Below are 22169 nucleotides of genomic sequence, written 5' to 3'. Positions count from 1 at the left end.
GCAGGAAGGCACGGAAAGAGAAAAATGTCAAAGAAAGCTTTTGGTATAAAGGGGCTGGGAAGTCAGGAATCTTAAGGGTAACAGTAGTTGGGAAAATAGCACTATGGAAGCAAAAAATGGGACAAAAAGGACCAGCAAGCAATGGTGCATGTTTAAATGAAGGGTTTGGGAGATTCTACAATGGTGATATGTAAGGTTTTACAGTATACATGTATGTACATACATTTAGTCCAGTCAACTGCGTAAAGAGAGCCACCAGGAGGTGCCAAGGAGAGGAGGTTGACAGCTAATCTAGCGAGAATGTGGGAATGTGGAGGTGGGGGATACAGAGACAAAGGCACATACAAAACCCTGGTGTCTGTATACGACACAAAAGTTTCTATTTCTCCCTTTTTCTTTTTTTTTTTTTTTTGAACCAGAGTTTTGCTCTTATGGCCCAGGCTGGAGTGAAATGGCGTGATCTCAACTCACTGCAACCTCCGCCTCCCAGGTCCAAGCCATTCTCCTGTCTCAGCCTCCCAAGTAGCTGGGATTACAGGCGCCCGCCACCACGCCTGGCTAATTTTTTTATTTTTAGAAGAGATGGGGTTTCAACATGTTGGCCAGGCTGGAATTGAACTGCTGATCTCAGGTGATCCACCTGCCTCGAACTCCCAAAGTGCTGGGATTACAGGTGTGAACCACTGTGCCAGGCTGCTTTTTTTTTTTTTATTAGGGTTTTCTTTTTTTTTTTTTTTTGAGACAGAGTTTCACTCTTGTTGCCCAGGCTGGAGTGCAATGGCACGACCTCGGTTCACCACAACCTCCGCCTCTTGAGCTCAAGTGATTCTCCCACCTCAGCCTCCTGAGTGGCTGGGATTACAGGCACCCACCACCACACCCGGCTAATTTTGTATTTTTAGTAGAGACAGGGTTCCTCTATGTTGGCCAGGCTGGTCTTGAACTCCTGACCTCAGGTGATCCACCCGCCTCGGCCTCCCAAAGTGCTGGGATTATAGACATGAGCCACCGCGCCCAGCCTTAAGGTTTTCTTTTTTGAGACGGAGTCTTGCTCTGTCGCCCAGGCTGGAGTGCAGTGGCGCAATCTCGGCTCACTGCAACCTCCGCCTCCCGGGTTCAAGGGAGTCTCCTGTCTCAGCCTCCCAAGTAGCTGGGACTACAGGCACGTGCCACCACACCCAGCTAATTTTTTGTATTTTTAGTAAAGACGGGGTTTCACTGTGTTAGCCAGGATGGTCTCGATCTCCTGACCTTGTGATCCGCCCGCCTCGGCCTCCCAAAGTGCTGGGATTACAGGCGTGAGCCACTGAGCCCAGCCAAGGTTTTCAAATACGTAGAATAAAGGTTATTTTAATGGGGAAAAGGATATAAGGTAGAATGCACGCCAGATTACCACTGTATGAAAATGTATACTTATAGACAAGACTCGGAAAGTAATATTAAATAAATCGAGAAAATGTTAAGGTGACGGGATTATAGGTGATCTTTTTCTCCAGAATGTCTTTAATAATATTGTCACTTAAAACCTCTCTTTCTGGCCAGGCGCAGTGGCTCACGCCTGTAATCCTAGCACTTTGGGAGGCCAAGGCAGGCGGATCACGAGGTCAGGAGATAGAGATCATCCTGGCTAACACGGTGAAACCCCGTCTCTACTAAACATTCAAAAAATTAGCTGGGCATGGTGGCGGGCGCCTGTAGTCCCAGCTACTCGGGAGGCTGAGGCAGGAGAATGGCGTGAACCTAGGAGGTGGAGCTTGCAGTGAGCCGAGATTGTGCCACCGCACTCCAGCCTGGGTGACAGAGTGACTCCATCTCAAAAAAAAAAAAAAAAAAAAAATCTCTTTCTGTGGTTTTGTCAACCACAGAAAAAGGCTATATCCAGTCACTGCTATGCCCTAAGACTTCAGACCCGTGTCTTCAATCATAGATGTGGATGTTCTCCCAGGAACTAAGCATCCCCTAGGACTCTATATCCAGGATGGTTCTAGCCTAAGGGAGACACCACATGGCTTAGAGAGCATCCCAGGGATCTTTTATATCCTGGCTTGTTCCAGGCCTGGCTCACAGCACAGAACTATGAACTGTTAATGATGAAGTTTTTAGAAGTTGATGGTACATAAGTTTCAGGGAAGCATCTCAATCAAGTAAACAGACATGATGAGTGCAAACAGCAGCCACCTCATCCTAACAGTGAGACCAGCAACCAGGAGAATAATGTTACTGGGAACAGTCAGACTTCTGGTAGCTCCAGCCAATCTGCTGATAATAGCCTTCTTGCCTAACCACAGCAGACTGAACCAAACTTTGAGCCAAAGGATGAAGACAGTGGGGAAGGTGACAATATTATTTAAGATAATGGTGTGCCACAGAAGACTGCTAAAGCCATTCCTACCATCAAAAGCCTGCAATCGTTAACATAAACAGAACAAACTCATTTTTGAGTCTCGATAGAATGATTTTATTTCTTCTAATTAAGTGAATTTAGCAGTAGTACAAACATAGAATTTGAAACATATGCTCCAGATCAAAAACTCTTAGAAGATGGAACTATCATAACATTATGAAACCATCATTTGAATGTTTTCTGAATGAGGATGTCATAGGACTTGTAAATTTGGGTAGTTTAAGAGCTTTTAAACCTCTGAGCCAACGACCCAGAATAAGCATGAGAACAATAATATTACAAGTTTGAAATGTTATTAAAATAAATAGAAACAGAAAGTAGATTAGTGGTTGCCTAGGGCTGGGGAGGGGGAAATAGGAAGTGACTACAAATGGTTACTGGGGTTGTTTCTGGAGTAATGAAAATGTTCTAAAATTAGATTGTGGTGATAGTTGCACAACACTGCATATACTAAAAGCCACTGAACTATATACTTTAAATGGATCTTATGGTATATAAATTTTATCTTAATAAAGCTGTCAAAATGTTATTAAAATAGTAGTTTGGTAACTGCATAAACTTTGGTGGATCAGAGGTGATTTTAAGTCTAAAACAAAGAGGCTTTTGCTAATGAAATTATGTGCTTTTGATATGGAAAATGGGATGTTAGTACATTTTCAGAACTAGGTGAGAGGACTAAGTCATTTCTGTTTGAAGCGGTTACATATTTAACCTGTTTCACAGAGCCCAGTGAATTTTTCCTTTAACTATATTCTTTAAATTCTTTTTTTTTCTTTGAATATGAATATTCATATTTTCTTTTAATATGAATATTAAATTTCATATTTAATATGAAATATTCATATTTTCAATAATATTTTCTTTTAATATGAATAATATTATTCATATTATTTTCCTTTTTATTTATTTATTTATTTTTTTAAAAGACAAGGCCTTGCTCTGTTGCCCGAGTTGGAGTGCAGTAGTGTGATCATAGCTCACTGTAACCTCGACCTCCTGGGCTGAAGCAATCCTCCCACCTCAGCCTCCTGAGTAGCTGGGACTATAGCCACATGCCACCATGCCCTGCTAATTTTAAAAAGTTTTCTTAGAGATGTGGTTTCTCTATGCTGTACAGGCTGGTCTGGAATTCCTGGACTCAAGCTATACTCCTGACTTGGCCTCCCAAAGTGTTGTGATTATAGGCGTGAACCACTGTGTTTGACTAGTTTTTTACTATTATGAACAATGCTGGAGTGAATGACCTTCTATCTAAACCTACTTATGTAATGTTTGCTTTTCACACCAATAATAGATGGCCTCAAACAGGGCAGTGTCCTGTCACTATCTCCATTTAATCTATCTTGTTTTTGACTAGTAATAGTCTCAAGAAGCATCTGACTAAAGTAGTTGGAAAAAAAAAAAAAGCAGCATGAGGTCACATGCGGTGGCTCACCCCTGTAATCCCAACACTTTGGGAGGTTAAGGCGGGAGAATCACTTGAGCCCAGGAATTTAAGACCAGACTGGGCAATGTAGGCCAAGGAATTCCAGGTTACAGTGAGCTGTGACTGCGTCACTGCACTTCAGCCTATACAACAGGTCAAGACACTGTCTTAAAAAACAAAAAAAGTAGTATGAATACACTTATAAATCTATAAGAAGGCTGGGTGCTGTGGCTCACACCTGTAATCCCAACACTTTGGGAGGCCGAGGTGGGTGGATCGCTTGATTTCGGGAGTTCAAGACCAGCCTGGCCAACATGGTGAAACACCGTCTCTACTAAAAATACAAAAATTAGTCAGGCGTGGTGGCGCATGCCTGTAATCCCAGCTACTCGGGAGGCTGAGGCAGGGGAATCGCTTGAACGTGGGAGGCAGAGGTTGCAGTGAACTGAGATGGTGCCACTGTACTCCAGCCTGGGCGACACAGTGAGACTCCGTCTCAAAAAAAAAAAAAAATCTATAAGAAAAAGATTAATACGTTGATAGAAAACAGGCAAATTTACAAGTGGGAAATATTAATGGTCAACAAACATATGCAACAATGTTAAACCTCATTAATAATCAAAGAAATAAACACTTTAAAAGATAACATTTTTATCCTATTTGGCAAAGGTCAACATTACTACCAACAACGAAAACGCAGTGGCTGGAGAGTATGAAGCAAGAGGCATTTGCCTGTTAGAACTAAAAACTGGTACATCTTTTCTGGAAGGTAATCTGGCAATATATGTTCTAAAAGTCTTAAATATATGATTATCTCTTGAACCACCCATTCTGGTTCTAAACATATTCTCAAAAAAATAAAAATAAAAATAAATAAATCCCTGATCAGGCCGGGCGCGGTGGCTCACGCCTGTAATCCCAGTATTCTAGGAGGCCAAGGCAGGCGGATCACCTGAGGTCAGGAGTTCAAGACCAGCCTGGCCATGGTGAAACCCCGTCTCTACTAAAAATACAAAAAATTAGCCAGGCATGGTGGTGCACGCCTGTAATCCCAGCTACTCGGGACGCTGAGGCAGGAGAATCACTTGAACTTGGGAGGCAGAGGTTGCAGTAAGCTGAGATTGTGCCATCGTACTCCAGCCTGGGAAACAAGAGCGAAACTCCATCTCAAAAAAAAAAAAATAAATCCCTGATCAGCCAGGCACAGTGGCTCATGCCTGTAATCCCAGCACTTTGGGGGCTAAGGTGGGTGGATCACTTGAGGTCAGGAATTCAAGACCAGCCTGGCCAACATGGCAAAACCTAGGCTCCACAAAAAAAAAAAAAAAAAAAAAAGTACAAGAATTAGCTGGGGGTGGTGGCACACACCTGTAGTCCCAGCTACTCAGGAGACTGAGGCAGGAGAATTGTTTGAATTCGGGAGGTGGAGGTTGCAGTGAGCCAAGACTGCGCCACTGCATTCAAGCCTGGGCAACAGAGGGAGACTCCATCTCAAAAAAAAAAAAAAAAAAAAAAAAAATCCCCCATCATTTCATTATGAATGTATATATAAGGATGTTCCATAAAGTGCTATTTACTAAAAACAATTCAATATCTAACAAAAGAGGACAATACTATGGTAATATGGGCCACCAGGTAACCATTAAAAATTCATGTTCAGGATGTATTTTAAAAACATGCATATATTATACAGGGGCCATGTTAACCTTCTCTGTATCATTCCAATTTTAGTATATGTACTGCCAAAGCGAGCACCATGATGTTGTATTAAGTGGAAAAAGCTGGTTACAAAATGATGTTGTATTATATAACCCAAATTATTAAAAAATACAGATATATAAAGACAGGCTAAATTACATATCAAAATTCTGCTGTGGTTATCTCTGAGCAGTGAGATTAAATTATTTTCTTTGCGCTTTCCTTAACTTTCTAAATTCTATATAGCAAATATATTAGATTCTAATGAAAAGAAATAAGCAGGTGGACTCTTGATTAGTCAGGCACCCTTGTACAATCCTGCCAACCAGACTATGGGTGTAATCTGGTTATTTGCCATGTGACAATGCTTCCTCCCTCTGTGAATACACTGGCCAAGTAAACTATCAATAGCAGGGCCTGGTAATGCAAAGTTTTGGCTTTTCATTCACAGGAAGTAATTTTTATGACTTAGAAAGGGAAGGATATGTTCTTTGGTTCTTATCTTTTTGCCTATCCTGAGAATTTCTGCCAGCTTGTTACATAGGTAACTGCCTCTGAGCAACCCACCAGGTTTTTTTTTTTTTTTTTTCAGACGGACTCTCGCTGTGTCGCCCAGGCTGGAGTGCGGTGGCGCAATTTGGGCTCACTGCAACCTCCGCCTTCCAGGTTCAAGCAATTCTTCTGCCTCAGCTTCCCAAGTAGCTGGGATTACAGGTGTGTGCTACCAGGCCCAGCTAATTTTTTTTTTTCTATTTTTAGTAGAGATGTGGTTTCACCATGTTGGTCAGGCTGGGCTCAAAACTCCTCACCTCAAGTGATCCACCTGCCTCAGACTCCCAAAGTGCTGGGATTACAGGTGTGTGCCGCCACGACGCCTGGCTGATTTTTGTACTTTTAGTAGAGACAGCGTTTCATCATGTTGGCCAGGCTGGTCTCAAACTCCTCATCTCAAGTGATCTGCTCGCCTTGGCCTCCCAAAGTGCTGGGATTACAGGCGTGAGCCACCGTGCCTGGCGATCATCAGGTTTCAAAAAAGAGAGAGAGAGAGGGCCAGACATGGTGGTTCATGCCTGTATTCCCAGCACTTTGGGAGGTCAAGGCAGGAGGATTGCTTGAGCCCAGGTGTTTGAGGCCAGCCTGGGCAACATGGTGAGACCCCATCTCTACAAAAAAAAATAAAATAAAAATTAGGCCAGGTGTGGTGGCTCACGCCTGTAATCCCAGCACTTTGGGAGGCCGAGGCGGGAGGATCATCTGAGGTCGGGAGTTCGAGACCAGCCTGACCAACATGAAGAAACCCCGTCTCTAGTAAAAATACAAAATTAGCCGGGCGTGCTGGCGCATGCCTGTAATCCCAGCTACTCAGGAAGGCTGAGGCAAGAGAATCACTTGAACCTGGGAGGCCGAGGTTGCGGTGAGCCGAGATTGCGCCATTGCACTCCAGCCTGGGCAACAACAGCGAAATTTCGTCTCAAAAAAAAAAAAAAAATTAAAAATTAGTCGGGCATGGTTGCACATGCCTGTAGTCCCAGCTACTCAGGAAGCTGAGGTGGAAGGACTGCCTGAGCCTGGGAAGCAGAGTCTGCAGTGAGCTATCGATTGTGCCAGTGCACTGTACCCTGGGAGACAGAATGAAAAGCTATCCAAAAAAAAGAGAGAGAGAGGGATACAGGTCAAGTCCCAGAGATAAAAGCAGTCATCAGGTCATGTCCATGGTGGTTGGCCAGAAACAAATGCCTTTTGGTCCACCGCTTGAGTGGCAGTAAACCAGCAGCAGAAGAGAAGGGCTGAGAAACACAGGTGATACCTGATTGCTACTTATTGGGTTTCTTTTTTTGTGATGGAGTCTTGCTCTGTCACCCAGGCTAGAGTGCAGTGGCGTGATCTCGGCTCACTGCAACCTCCATCTCCCAAATTCAAGTGATTCTCCTGCCTTAGCCTCTTGAGTAGCAAGACTACAGGGGCACGCCACCATGCCCGACTAATTTTTGTATTTTTAGTAGAGACGGGGTTTCGCCATGTTGGCCAGACTGTTCTCAAAACTTCTGACTTCAGGTGATCTGCCCGCCTCAGCCTCACAAAGTGCTGGGATTACAGGCGTGAGCCACCGCACCCGGCCAACTTATTGTTAACTTGAGTTGAAAATAAAAGGACTTGCTAAGTGAGACACTAGTGTGCCAAAAAAAAAGGACGAAAAAAAAAAAAAGGACTTCTTGTGGAAAAATTTTTCTGAGTGATATCTATCTTTGGAGTTATGAACTGTTCATCCACTGCCTTGTAAAAATTTACAATGACTTTGGGGCCTGGTAAGAAGAAAGAAGTATCCGCGAACTTTGGGCAAAAACTTCCCTAAAATAATTTTAACAAAAAGAGCAGCTCAGAATCAAGTATACTAAAAAGCATCATCATTATTATTATTACTATGAGATGGAGTCTCGCTCTGTCACCAGGCTGGAGTGCAGTGGCACAATTTCAGCTCACTGCAACCTCCGCCTCCTGGGTTCAAGCAATTCTCGTGCCTTAGCCTCCCGAGTAGCTGGGATTACAGGCACGTGCCACCATACCCAGCTAATTTTTGTATTTTTAGTAGAGACGGGGTTTCACCATGTTGGCCAAGATGGTCTCGATCTCCTGACCTCGTGATCCTCCCGCCTCATTCTCCCAAAGTGCTAGGATTACAGGCATGAGCCACCGCACCCGGCCATTATTATATTTTGTAGACACTCACGAGCAAAAATTGTTCATAATAACTATGTCTTGCTGGACAGGATAATAAAAATCATTCTCTTACTTTACAGAAAAAGAAACTAATCCACTTGGGAAACATAGGTAGACCCAGTCACTAAAAAAAACAAAAAAAAACAAAAAAAACCCCAAAAAACTAAGGCATGGTGGCTGGAGCCTGTAGTCCCAGCTACTCGGGAGGATGAGGTGGGAGGATCACTTGAGCCTGGCCACTCCAGCCTGGGCTGATAGAACCAGATCCTGTCTCAAAAAAAAAAAAAAAAAAAAAAGAAAGAAAGAAAGAAAAAGAAACTAAAACATAAGGAAGGTAAATGATTTGACTAAGGCCATAGAGCTGATTAGTGGCATGGAACCGGAACTTACTGTACTCTTGATACTTTGTCCAGATAACTTATTCTGACAGAGTGATTAGAAAGCAGTTCATACAATCAGATGGTTCCAGAAATGCCATGGATGACTTCATAAGCAGGTAATACCTACCCCTAGACATTTCTCAGAACGAAGTATTATTTTTTTTTCTTTAAGAGATGGGGTCTCGACCAGGCTTGGTGGCTCATGGCCAGGTGTGGTGGCTCACGCCTGTAATCCCAGCACTTTGGGAGGCTGAGGTGGGTGGATCACTTGGTCAGGAGTTTGAGACCACCCTGGCCAACATGGTGAAACCCGGCCCCTACTAAAAATACAAAAATTAGCTGGGCATGGTGGCATATGCCTGTAATCCCAGCTACCCGGTAGGCTGAGGCAGGAGAATCACTTGAACCTGGGAGGCGGAGGTTGCATTGAGCCCAGATCGTGCCAATGTACTCCAGCAGCCTGGCTGACAGAGTGAAACTCCGACTCCCTCACACACACACATGCACACACAAAAAGAGATGGGGTATTACTATGTTGCTCAAGCTGGTCTTGAACTCCTGGCCTCAAATGATCTTCTCATCTCAGAGTGAAGTATTCTATTCCATGATCATGTTAGGATCTCAAGCAAGTACTTAAACAACTTTTTTTTTTCTTCTGGGACAGGGTCTTGCTCTATCGCCCAGACTGGAGTGTAGTGTCACAGTCTCGGCTCACTGCAGCCCCTGCCTTGCGGTTTCAAGCAATCCTACCACCTCAGCCTCCTGAGGAGCTGGACTCCAGGCAGGCGCCAGCACACTCAGCTAATTTTTAAATTTTTTTTTGTAGAGACAAGGTCTCACTATATTGCCCAGGCTGATCAAACAAGTTATGGATAAGAGCCCACATCTTTTCTCTTTCTTCAGTAAAAATATTTAACTCTATCTGAAAGCCACAGTGCTATCTATATTCAAACATTTAGTATGTTTCTCTTCTGTCTAGGTTTTAATTTTTTTAAATGACACAAAGTAAAGGAAACTGTGCTACAAACCAAATTTAAATGATACAACATATTTCATGAGTGTCCGCATGTACCCAAATACTATCTACAAACTAATTTTCATTTTCCTTCATCCCATCATTTTAGCTACAAGTAAGTACTTTCTCTACTAAACATGCTGAATTTAAACTAAAAATTTTCAATCTTGGCTGGGCATGGTGGCTTAAGCCTGTAATCTCAGCACTTTGGGAGGTTGAGGTGGGCAGACCACCTGAGGTCAGGAGTTCGAGACCAGCCTCGCCAAAATGGCAAAACCCTGTCTCTACTAAAAATACAAAAAAATTAGCTGGGCGTGGTGGCGCGTGCCTGTAGTCCCAGCTCCTAAGGAGGCTGAGGCACGAGAATCGCTTGAACCTGGGCGGCAGAGGTTGCAGTGAGCTGAGATTGCGCCACTGCACTCCAGCCTGAGCGACAGAGCGAGACTCCGTCTCAAAAAAAAAAATCAATCCTCTTTGGTTTAATGTAAGGTCAAAATTTAAGCATGGGCTTGTGTGATTCTATAGCTCATCTTCTCTTCTTTCATGATGTTACCTTTGATAATAACTAACATATGTAATGTGCTTTACAATTTAGAATGTTTTCATATATGGAATCTAATTTAACCTACATAATATATCATAGGCCTCATCTGAAATATGAGGAAACAGTAGTTCTGACTGTTACTCATCAAAGGTCATGCACCCAGTGATTATGACCAATATAGGTCTAAGGAAATTACTACAAGGATTACTGGCAGAAGGGACAGTCCAATGAGGTAGCAGAAAATGTTAGGCTTCCTTCCCTTTCAAGGCCTAAAAAATTAGCTAGAACCATAGAAAGGTTAAGTCACATGGTAATATATGCTGAGATGTCTGTGTTTTTTTTTTCTTTTCTTTATTTTTGAGATGGAGTCTCACTCTGTCATCCAGGCTGGAGTACAGTGGCATGATCTCAGCTCACTGCAACCTCCACCTCCCAGGCTCAAGTAATTCTCCTGCCTCAGCCTCCTAAGTAGCTGGGATTGCAGAGGCATGACCCAGCTTTTTTTTTTTTTTTTTTTTTTTTTTTGTATTTTTTTAGTAGAGATGGGGTTTCGCCCTGTTGGTCAGGCTGGTCTTGAACTCCTGACCTCAAGTGATCCACCTGCCTCGGCCACCCAAAGTGCTGGGATTTCAGGTGTGAGCCACTGCGCCCAGCCAGATGTCTGTATTTCTGTATTTAAGGTGAATAAGATGATTACAGAAATAAGAATAAAATTTCAAACCATAATATTTTATAAGTACCAGGGAATGCACAATGGCAGCAGCCTTGTCCAGTTTAAGAAATCAGCTTTAATCCACTTGGTTCAACATCTGACCATCTGAGATCAAGCTATTCTCAGTCTGTACAGGTAAACGTGACTTTTCACTATGACCCATATCCTCGAAAATACATAAAACTATATCATAACAAGGTGAATCACATGTATCCATAACAAAGACTGGGTACCAAATCATACCAAAATCAAATCCCAAAATGTATCAAACAGCAGAGCTACAAATATATCACAATTTAAAACAATAAAAGCCCATGCCAAGTCCTGCAAAATGGACATAAGTATGTTTTTATCATATAAAGGATAACCTATTATTAACCACATACAGAGCAGATAAAATATATAATCCATAAATTTGGCCTCAAATTCCTGTTTTTGTTTTTTGAGATAGGGTCTTGCTCTGTCCCCCAAGCTGGAATGGGGTGCCCTGATCTTGACTCACTGCAACCTCCACCTCCTGGGCTCAAGTGATCCTCCCACCTCAGCCTCCAGAGTAGCTGGGATTACAGGCGCACGCACAACCATGCCCAGTTAATTTTTCTATTTTTAGTAGAGATAGCATTTTACCATGTTGCCCAGGCTGGTCTTGAACTCCTGGGCTCAAGGGATCTCCCTGACTTGGCCTCCCAAAGTGCTGGGATTAAAGGCATGAGCCACCATGCCTGGCCTGGGATTGTTATATGGAATTTTTTTCCTTGACAAAATCTCAGATAATCAGGCTTAAAAACTATTATAATGGGTTTTGAATCGTTGGAATCAACTAGTCCTTAAGCCCAGCCACCCTGGGTTTTTTGTTTGTTTGTTTGCTTGTTTGTTTGTTTTGAGACAGGGCCTCACTCTTGTCACTCAGGCTAGAATGCAGTGGTGCCCTCATGGCTCACTGCCACCTTGACCTCCCGGGCTCAAGCGATCTTCACAGGTGCGTGCCATCACATCCAGCTAATTTTTTTATTATTGGTAGAGACGGGGTCTCACGATGTTGCCCAGGCTGGTCTCAAACAATCCTCCCACCTCAGCCTCCCAAAGTGCTGGGCTTACAGGTATGAGTTACCATGCCTGACCCTGTTACTTTACAGATGAAGAAAGTGCAGTATAAAATAATACACTGGATAAATAAAAAATGTATTTTGAAAGACTTCAGGCCAGGCGCAGTGGCTCACGCCTGTAATCCCAGGACTTTGGGAGGCCGAGGCAGGTGGATGACCTGAGGTCAGGAGTTCGAGACCAGCCTGGCCAACATGGTAAAACGCTATCTCTACTAAAAATAGAAAAATTAACTGGGCATGGTTGTGCGTGCGCCTGTAATCCCAGCTACTTGGGAGGCTGAGGCAGGAGAATCACTTAAACCCAGGAGGCAGAGGTTGCAGTGAGCTGAGATTACACCAATGCGCTCCAGCCTGGACAACATGAGCAAAACTCCGTCTCAAAAAAAAAAAAAAGGCCAGGTACGGGGGCTCACACCTGTAATCCCAACACTTTGAGAGGCCAAGGAGGGCGGATCACAAGGTCAGGAGTTCAAGACCAGCCTGGCCAACATGGGGAAACCATGCCTCCACTAAAAATACAAAAATTAGCCGGGCGTGGTAGCACATGTCTATAATCCTAGCTACTCAGGAGGCTCAGGCAGGAGAATCACTTGAACCCAGGAGGCGGAGATGCAGTGAGCTGAGATTGTGCCACTGCACTCCAGCCTGGGGGACAGAGTGAGACTCTGTCTAAAAAACCAAACCAAACCAAAAAAAAAAAAAAAGACTGCTGGGCGCAGTGGCTCACACTTGTAATCCCAGCACTTTGGGAGGCTGAGGCGGGCTAATCACGAGGTCAGGAGATGGAGACCATGGTGAAACCCCGTCTCTACTAAAAATACAAAAACATTAGCCAGGCGTGGTGGCGGGCACCTGTAGTCCCAGCTACTTAGAGAGGCTGAGGCAGGAGAATGGCATGAACCCAGGAGGTGGAGGTTGCAGTGAGCTGAGATCGCACCACTGCACTCCAGCCTGGATGACAGAGCGAGACTCCGTCTCAAAAAAGAAAACAGAAATGTTAACTATAGAATGTTGAATGGGGGGGGAAAAAAGATTAAAACAAGCTGTAGACAATATGATCGTAATTATTCTATTTCATAAATTTTCTATAATAAACACATATCTCTGGCCAGGCACGGTGGTTCATGCCTGTAATCCCAGCACATTGGGAGGCCGAGGCGGGCAGATCACATGAGGTCAGGAGCAAGACTCCGTCTCAGAAAAATAAATAAATACATAAAGTAAAATAAGCCAGGTGTGGTAGCACACCTGTAGTCCCAGCTACTTGGGAGGCTGAGGCAGAAGAATCGCTTGAACCTGGGAGGCGGAGGTTCAGTGAGCCAAGATCTCACCACTGCACTCCAGCCTGGGTGACAGAGCTAGACTCTGTCTGAAAAATATATATATTATATATTATATATTATATATATTTTACATATTATATTATATTATATATTATATATATTTACATATTATATTACATATTATATATATTTTACATATTATATTGTATTATATATTATATATAATATATTATACATATATGTAATATATTATATACTATATTATATATATCATACATTATTATATACATATTATATATTTTGATATTATATATGATATATCATATATTATATATCAATCATATATAATATATTGTATATAATATATGATATATCATATATATTATATATCATGTATAATATATATTATATAATATATATAGAAACACATATTTCTTTTATAACTTAAAATACTCAAAGGCCGGCACAGTGGCTCATGCCTGTAATCCCGGCACTTTGGGAGGCCAAGGCAGGCAGATCACATGAGGTCAGGAGTTCAAGACCAGCCTGGGCAACATGGTGAAATCCTGTCTCTACTTAAAATACAAAAAAGGCTGGGTGTGGTGGCTCACACCTGTAATCCCAGCACTTTGGGAGGCTGAGGTGGGTGGATCACGAGGTCAGGAGTTCGAGGCCAACCTGGTTAACATGGTGAAACCCCGTCTCAACTAAAAATACAAAAATTAGCCAGTTGTGGTGGCGTGCGCCTGTAATCCCAGCTACTCGGGAGGCTGAGGCAGGAGAATTGCCTGAACCCAGGAGGCGGAGTCTGCAGTGAACAGAGATCGCAGCCATTGCACTCCAGCTCTGGGCGACAGAGCAAGACTCTGTCTCCGAGGGGAAAAAAAGAGATACCAAAAAAAAAAAATTAGCCGGGTGTGGTAGCACACGCCTGTAATCCCAGCTACTTGGGAGGCTGAGTCACCAGAATTACTTGAACCCAGGAGGTGGAGGTTGCAGTGAGCTGGGATCATGCACTGAACTCCAGCCTGGGTGACACAGCAAGACAATGTCTCAAAAATAAATAAATAAAATAAAATATTCAAAATACCCTTTTTTTTTTTTTTGAGACGGAGTCTCGCTCTGTAGCTCAGGCTGGAGTGCAGTGGTGCAATCTCGGCTCACTGCAAGGTCCGCCTCCCGGGTTCACACCATTCTCCTGCCTCAGCCTCCCAAGTAGCTGGGACTACAGGCGCCTGCCACCACGCTAATTTTTTGTATTTTTTTTTTTTTTTAGCAGAGAGGGGTGCCAGGATGGTCTAGATCTCCTGACCTCGTGATCCGCCCACCTCAGTCTCCCAAAGTGCTGGGATTACAGGCGTGAGCCACCATGCCCGGCCTTAAAATACCCTTTTTATGTTTTGAATTCAACACCTAAAATAACATATCAAAAATGTGAACATGTAAAGAAAGATGGGGTCATTGACATGCACAATCCCACAGCTAATTGGAAACAAAGTCAATAACCTGTACTGTGGTACCCAACGTAGGGCTCTTTCCAAACACTGTAGCACAACCTCTAAGATACAGAAACAGTATTTGTTAAATTCTAAAGTATTTTTTATCTTATCACTACTGTTTGTCTCCTCATATCTACTCACACAATGTCCTTTAATAGTGCTAACAGGTTACATTTTATAATACTATTACCAGATTATCTCACAGAGATAAAGCTTGAGAATTGACAGCTCATGATAATCTCCCAGCCTCAAAAGAACAATGGAAAAACAAACAAACACACAAAAGCAAAATAAAAACAGACGAACAAAAAAAAGCAAAAAAAAAAAAGAAGAAAGGCGGCCTGGTGTGGTGGCTCGCGCCTGTAATCCCAGCACTTTAGGAGGCCAACGCAGGCAGATCACGAGGTCAGGAGAATGCGACCATCCTGGCTAACATGGTGAAACCCTGTCTTTACTAAAACACACACACGGTGAAACCCTGTCTTTACTAAAACACACACACACACACACACACACACAAACACACACACACACACACACACACAGAGAATGCGACCATCCTGGCTAACATGGTGAAACCCTGTCTTTACTAAAACACACACACACACACGGTGAAACCCTGTCTTTACTAAAACACACACACACACACACACACACACACACACACACACACACACACACAGGAGAATGCGACCATCCTGGCTAACATGGTGAAACCCTGTCTTTACTAAAACACACACACACACGGTGAAACCCTGTCTTTACTAAAACACACACACACACACACACACACACACACACACACACACACACACACACTCTAAGCCGGGTGTGGTGGCGGGTGCCTGTAGTCCCAGCTACTTGAGAGGCTGAGGCAGGAGAATGGCGTGAAGCCGGGAGGCAGTGCCTGCAGTGAGCCAAGATCGCGCTACTGCACTCCAGCCTGGGCAACAAAGCCAGACTCCGTCGTCTCAAAAAAAAAAAAAAAAAACAGAAGAAAGGCATTTGTTTTGCCATATTTATCCTTGGAATCCTACCACATACTACAATGAATGCCTGGAACACATTAAGTGCTCAATGAATGTTTATTTCATAAACTGTAGGTTTTGCTCTCTGCTAATACTACCTACCAGACTTAAATATTAGACCAAACAAAAACAGTGAAATATCATTATTTTACATTTGGTATCTCTAAACATTTACAATATAAATACAGGATTTACTAAAGAAATTAATGTTTACAATGAAATAAAAGGAGAACATTTATTTACTAAATTAGTAAATTTATTTAGTAAAATTTATGTTACTAAAATATTTTAAGCAGTATACAAACTAGCTGGTCCATTAATTATAATAATTTTGAGAAACTGCTCACTTCCTGAAAATGAAAAAAAAAAGGAAGACAAAATAAAATAAAAACCAAAGAAAAAAATAATAATTCTTAACTATTGAAATGGTCCTGGCTAACCTTTAGATATTATTACTTTGTCAGCCTAGTTGGAATCATCCAATGCACTAGAAAGCAATAAAATTACAGGTATAGTACAAGGGCCACTAGACTAGAACCTAGACTCTAGTCCAAGCTTTGCTAATAATCAGATATATTACAGTGGGCAATATTTTTTTTGAGTCTTAATCTATTTCTAAAAACGAGACAGCTGGGCCAGGTGCAGTGACTCACTTTTTCACCTGAGGTCCCAGCACTTTTTCACCTGAGGTCAGGAGTTTGAGACCAGCCTGACCAACATGGAGAAACCCCGTCTCCACTGAAAATACAAAATTAGCCGGGCGTGGTGGCGCATGCCTGTAATCCCAGCTACTCGGGAGGCTGAGGCAGGAGAACTGCTTGAACCTGGGAGGCAGAGGTTGAGGTGAGCCGAGATCGCACCATTGCACTCCAGCCTGGGCAACAAGAGTGAAACTCCATCTCAAAACAAAAACAAAACTAGACAGCTGAACTCCTAATCACTATAAACTGTTTTAGTCTTAACTTTTTATTTGTTTTTGAGGTGGAGTCTCACTCTGTGGCCCAGGCTGGAGTTGAATGTTGCGTTCTCAGCTCACGGCAACCTCCGCCTCATGGGCTCAAGTGGTTCTCCTGCCTCAGCCTCCCAAGTAGCTGGGACTATAGGGGTGTACCGCCACACCCAGCTAATTTTTGTATTTTTAGTAGAGATGGGGTTTCACCATGTTAGCCAGGCTGGTCTTGAACTCCTGACCTCAGGTGATCCGCCCACCTCAGCCTCCCAAAGTGCTGGGATTACAGGTGAAAGCCACCGCACTTGGCCCTAGTCTTAACTTTTTTAAAAAATATGTTCTTATCTACAAAGAGTCTACAATTCAGATTTTTGTTTCTTTGTTTTGTTTGAGACAGGGTCTCACTCTTTCGCCCAGGCTGGAGTACAGTGGCCCAATCATGGCTCACTGCAGCCTCCACCTCCCAAGGCTCAGGTGATCCTCCTGCCCCAGCTCCCCAAAGTAGCTAGGACTACAGGCACAAGCCAGCACACCCGGCTAATTTTTTATTTTTATTAGAGAGAGGGCTGTGCCATGTTGCCCAGGCTGCAGATATTTTCCTTGTGTCAATTTTTTTTTTTTTTTCGGGACAAAGGTGCACTCTTGTCGCCCAGGCTGGACTACAGTGGTGCAATCTCGGCTCACTGCAGCCTCTGCCTCCTGGGTTCAAGCAGTTCTCCTGCTTCAGCCTCCCATGTAGCTGGTACTACAGGCGCATGCCACCACACCCGGCTAGTTTTTTTAGTAGAGGTGGGGTTTCACCATGTTGGCCAGTCTGGACTCCAACTCCTGACCTCAGGTGATCCGCCCGCCTTGGCGTCCCAAAGTGCTGGGATTACAGACATGAGCCACAGCGTCAGGTGTCAAATTTTTCTTGTGGTTTATTAAAAAAAAAGGGACCTAATTAGCCAGGTGTGGTGGTGGGCACCTGTAATCCCAGCTACTTGGGAGGCTGAGGCAGAAGAATCACTTGAACCTGGGAGGTTGCAGTGAGCTGAGATGGCGCCATTGCACTCCAGCCTGGGAAACAAAAGCGAAACTGTCTCAAAAAAAAAAAAAAATGGACTGGCCAGGCGAGGTGGCTCATACCTTTAATCCCAGCACTTTGGGAGGCCGAGGCGGGTGCATCACCTGAGGTCAGGAGTTCGAGATCAGCCTGGCCAACATGGGGAAACCCGGTGTCTACTAAAAATACAAAAATTAGCCAGGCGTGGTGGCGCATGCCTGTAGTCCTAGCTACTGGGGAGGCTGAGTAGCTTGAACCCAGGAGGCGGAGGCTGCAGTGAGTCAAGATCGGGCCACTGCACTCCAGCCTGGATGACAGAGTAAGACTCCGTCTCAAAAAAAAAAATTAATTAATTAATTGATAAAAAAAAAACACCATGCTAATCTTCTTTGAATTGTTCGAATTTTAGTATATGTGCTACCACTGAAGCAAGTACCCAGATTTGATATTTTAAATGTGTTAAAAGTTTGCTACATTATTTGATAATCAAGAAGCTTAGGACAATTTGTAAAAATATATGACGACTAGTAACATTATTTTTACTATCTTACATTAGGAGAGAGCAATACAAGAAAACGAAACATGAGTATCCAATAATGAGGTCTGCTTTGTCAGCTGAGTTGACCTGAATCATACCGGATTTTACAGTACAAACCACTGATATGTATAAATACATATATGCACATAAATATGTGTACATACCATTGGTATATACTTGCTTATGTTGATATATATATTTGTGTGGGAAGGTGTGAACTTTAAAACTTTTCAATTATGAAATCAATACGAATTTATAACAAATTCAAACCGTACATTAGATCATGTGAAGTGCAAAGTAAAAAGTCTTCTATCTCTCTTCTCCTCCATAAGTAATTACTATTAACATTTTTATTGTGTATCCTTCAAGAAACTATCTGAGCAAATGCAAGTATACACACGTACATGTGAAAGTGTGTGTATAAATCTAAACTGTTGCCACTTCTTGAATGTGGGGGTGGGGGGGATCTCAAGTACTCCATAAGCATGTTAAATACATTGAAATACATAGAAAGTGGTACCACAGTCACTGGTACAAAGTATTATACTCTTCAGAAATGTGTGTTGAATTGAATACATTTAATTTTCATGCTTGGAGGCGATATGGAGCAATTGCGCAGGAAGAGTGGTGGGCAAGAAGCCAGATAACATGGGTTCTAATCTAACTAGTTGGATAGCCTTTAGCAAGCTATGAAATCTTCCTAAGCCGTGGTTTCTGGTTTTGTAAAAGGACAGGGTTTGACTAAGATCCCTTCCAACTCTAAAATGTTATAATTCTAAGATGGCCGTCTGTAACACTGTTCATTGACTATAATAAATATTATGGGGAAAAAAAAGAATAAGAAAGAAACACTACTGCAACCTCCAGTCTTACAAATTTCTGTGAGTCATTAAACTATCAAAGTATAGTTGTGACAGAACTAGCGACATAATTATATTTGAAAGCAAACTACTAGATTATTAAAATCTGATAGGTTGGAGTTTTTTAACAAAGGTTGGATTGACGTTGTTCCTTTTTCGGAGGTGGAGAGGGCTACTGCTTAGTTTGAGAATAAACACTCCCCTCCCCGAAAAGAAAACAATTTAAGTGTTATGGAGTTAAAATAATGAAACAAAGTCAAATTACATTTTGTTTTACAGAACATGCCGGAAAGGTGACTGGGAAAGCAGATTGGAAAGAATCACCAGCTAATTTCCTCTTCCGGAAGCTCTTTGGTCCTTATTCTTTCAGTTTCATATGCCCTCTCCAGGCACACTCCACCCTGCTCCACACAAGCCACAGGTTATCACATGGGGAGGAAATCCCTTTGATCATATTTTTTTAAAAAGTTCTTTGCCTCAATTTACCTTAGGTGTCACAGGGTTTAGGAAGGCAATCCTGCAGGCCTGAAGTCACCCACCCACCCACGCCTGCCGTCGGCAGTCCGAGGAACCCGGGCAAGCAGCCGGGGCCGGGCCACCCCTGATGGGCTGGCGCGGCCTTCCCGCCCTCCCCAGCAGCGCCGGCCCGAGGGAAGTGGAGGGGAAAAGAAGAGAGGGGAGGGAGGAGAGGGGAAGGAGGGAAAGCGGGGGAGGGGAAAGCCTACACAAGCTGTACCCACCGCGCCAGGACAGCCGGCCCGAACTGCCCCGCGGCGATCGGCTCGGTCCAAGGGGAGGGTCCCGGAGGAGGCGCGGCCCGAGCCCCAATCTGGAAATGCCAACTCCGCTCTGCGGCTTGGCCCCAGCCTAGGTGAAGGAAACGGAAGTCCCTTCGTCTCCCTCACGCGCCTCTACCGGCCGGCCCATCCCCTGGAGAAACCCGGAGTCGTGAAACCCGAAGTGTGTCCACGTCAGGGCCTCAAAGAGACACCGGGCGCGGTCCGTCAGTCTCCCAGCCCGGGCTGCGCCACTGGGCCCCGGCTGTGTCCCTCCCACCCCCGGCCGGGAGGTCAGCCTCCTGCCCTGCAAAGCCCCTCCTTCTTCCCCCCCTCCGCCATTTTTCAACTTACCACTTGGGCCGGGCGTCCCTCGATGAGCGCCACGCCGGCTCCGGGCGCCGCCAAGGTCCCGCCACCTCCCCGAACCGGATGGGGGCAGTAAGAAAAAATGAGGCCCTTGCAACCCCTACCCCCACCCCCAACCGGCCCCCCCGCCCGGCTGGAACCGAGAAGCTGACCTAGCGGGCGCACATGCGCAGTGAGCACCTCGTAGTCTCCGCCCCCAGCTCCAGTGTTTCTTCTTTCAGCCTTAAGGATGGTTTTTCCCACGGTTTTTACCTGTTGGGCCCTGGGGTTGAGGAATAGTGGAAGAAAGGCACAAGGACAGAAAAGAGGAGGAGAAGGGGCGAAAATGTTGAGTTCTTACTATAGATCAGGTACTGTGTTAGGCATATAACGTGTTCTTTGTTGTAATGTTGACAACCCTGTAAGATAAGCACTGTCTTTGGGGGTTTAATAAGCCCATTTTACAAAGGAAACTGAGGCCCACAGGGGATAACTATCCCAGTATCACGCGGCTAATAAGGTAACTGAGGTTAGAATCGGATCTGTTTCCAAGAAGGGAAGGATGAAAGGGATGACAAGAAAGGGAGACCCTGGGGGAATGGGGGGGGGTTAAGATTGGGAGGTGAAGGGAAAATTAATAGAGGAAAAAGAAAGCAGATGGACCGGAAACAAAGGAGGTCTGTGTACATAAAATGCTGGTCATACCCTGGATTTATTTCAAATGCGTTGTAGGATTGTCAGATCAACATAGGAATTTTTGTTTCAGGAAAATGGGATCTTACAGGGTAATGTGGTGAGATGATGGATTCTGAATATTTCATTTCAAATGAAATCAAGTGATACAAGATATGATCCTCCCTTCACAACAAGGGAACTTGGAGGGAGGAGAGGAAAGAATTTTCTTAAAACTCGTAGTTGCATGTTTATTCTCCCCTTGGGTACCCTACCCTATCTTCTAACAAATCAGAACTACTCCTTGTGCCTCGCCTATCCTCAGTTTTCCTGCCTTCCGCTAATTTGTTCAAACTACTCCCTCTGCCTATGTGAAAAGACTGCCCGTGGAAGGGAGCGAGACTCCGTCTCAAAAAAAAGACTGCCCGTACACAAAGCCTTCTCTGATTTTCTTAGCTGAAGTTCATCTCTCCATGCTCTGAACTCTAGTGGCACTTCTCTAATATTTGTTTTTGCTTTTTTTAAGCACCGTTTTTTTCTTGTGGTAAAATGTACATAACATAAAATTTACTGTTTTGGCTGGGCATGGTGGCTCACGCCTGTAATCCTAACACTTTGGGAGGCCGAGGCGGGTGGATCACCAGAAGTCAGTAGTTCGAGACCAGCCTGGCCAACATGGTGAAAACCCGTCTCTACTGAAAATACAAAAATTAGCCGAGTGTGGTGGTGAGTGCCTGTAATCCCAGCTACTTGGTAGGCTGAGGCTGGAGAATCTCTGGAACCCGGGAGGCGGAGGCTGCAGTAAGCCGAGATTGCACCACTGCACTCCACCCTGGGTGACAGAGCGAGACTCCGTCTCAAAATAAATAAGTAAATAAAAATAAATAGGCCGGGCGCGGTGGCTCACGCCTGTAATCCCAGCACTTTGGGAGGCTAAGGCGGGCGGATCACGAGGTCAGGAGATCGAGACCATCCTGGCTAACACGGCGAAACCCCAGTCTCTACTAAAAATACAAAAAATTAGCCGGGCGTGGTGGCAGGCACCTGTAGTCCCAGCTACTCGGGAGCCTGAGGCAGGAGAATGGCGTGAACCTGGGAGGCGGAACTTGCAGTGAACCGAGATCCTGCCACTGCACTCCAGCCTGGGTGACACAGCAAGACTCCGTCT

General features: G+C 44.1%; 1 protein-coding gene, 1 non-coding gene and 1 pseudogene across 6 annotated transcripts in view; 1 reads left to right on the top strand and 2 right to left on the bottom strand.

Annotated features, from left to right (window-relative positions):
- Positions 1–20558, bottom strand: part of XIAP (X-linked inhibitor of apoptosis) — a 53074-nt gene extending 32516 nt beyond the window's left edge. For 2 of the 5 annotated variants that reach the window (XM_055106881.2, XM_055106880.2), the window contains exon 1: positions 19946–20255. The gene's annotated coding sequence lies outside the window, so the exon portion shown is untranslated. Of the gene's footprint in view, positions 1–19945; positions 20256–20335 lie in introns of those variants that run through there. The other 3 variants (XM_003823125.5, XM_055106879.1, XM_003823126.3) reach the window with 3 other exon arrangements.
- Positions 1852–13317, top strand: LOC103786866 (partitioning defective 6 homolog beta-like; annotated as a pseudogene).
- LOC117977766 (U6 spliceosomal RNA) lies at positions 5475–5585 on the bottom strand. The gene has a single exon (XR_004668947.1). It is a non-coding gene; the product is annotated as a U6 spliceosomal RNA (small nuclear RNA).
- Positions 20559–22169: the final 1611 nt, after the last annotated feature.

The sequence above is a fragment of the Pan paniscus genome, chromosome X, assembly GCF_029289425.2.
Source record: "Pan paniscus chromosome X, NHGRI_mPanPan1-v2.0_pri, whole genome shotgun sequence".
In the NCBI taxonomy this organism is placed as follows: domain Eukaryota; kingdom Metazoa; phylum Chordata; class Mammalia; order Primates; family Hominidae; genus Pan; species Pan paniscus.
This window is presented reverse-complemented; position numbering and strand designations above follow the sequence as displayed.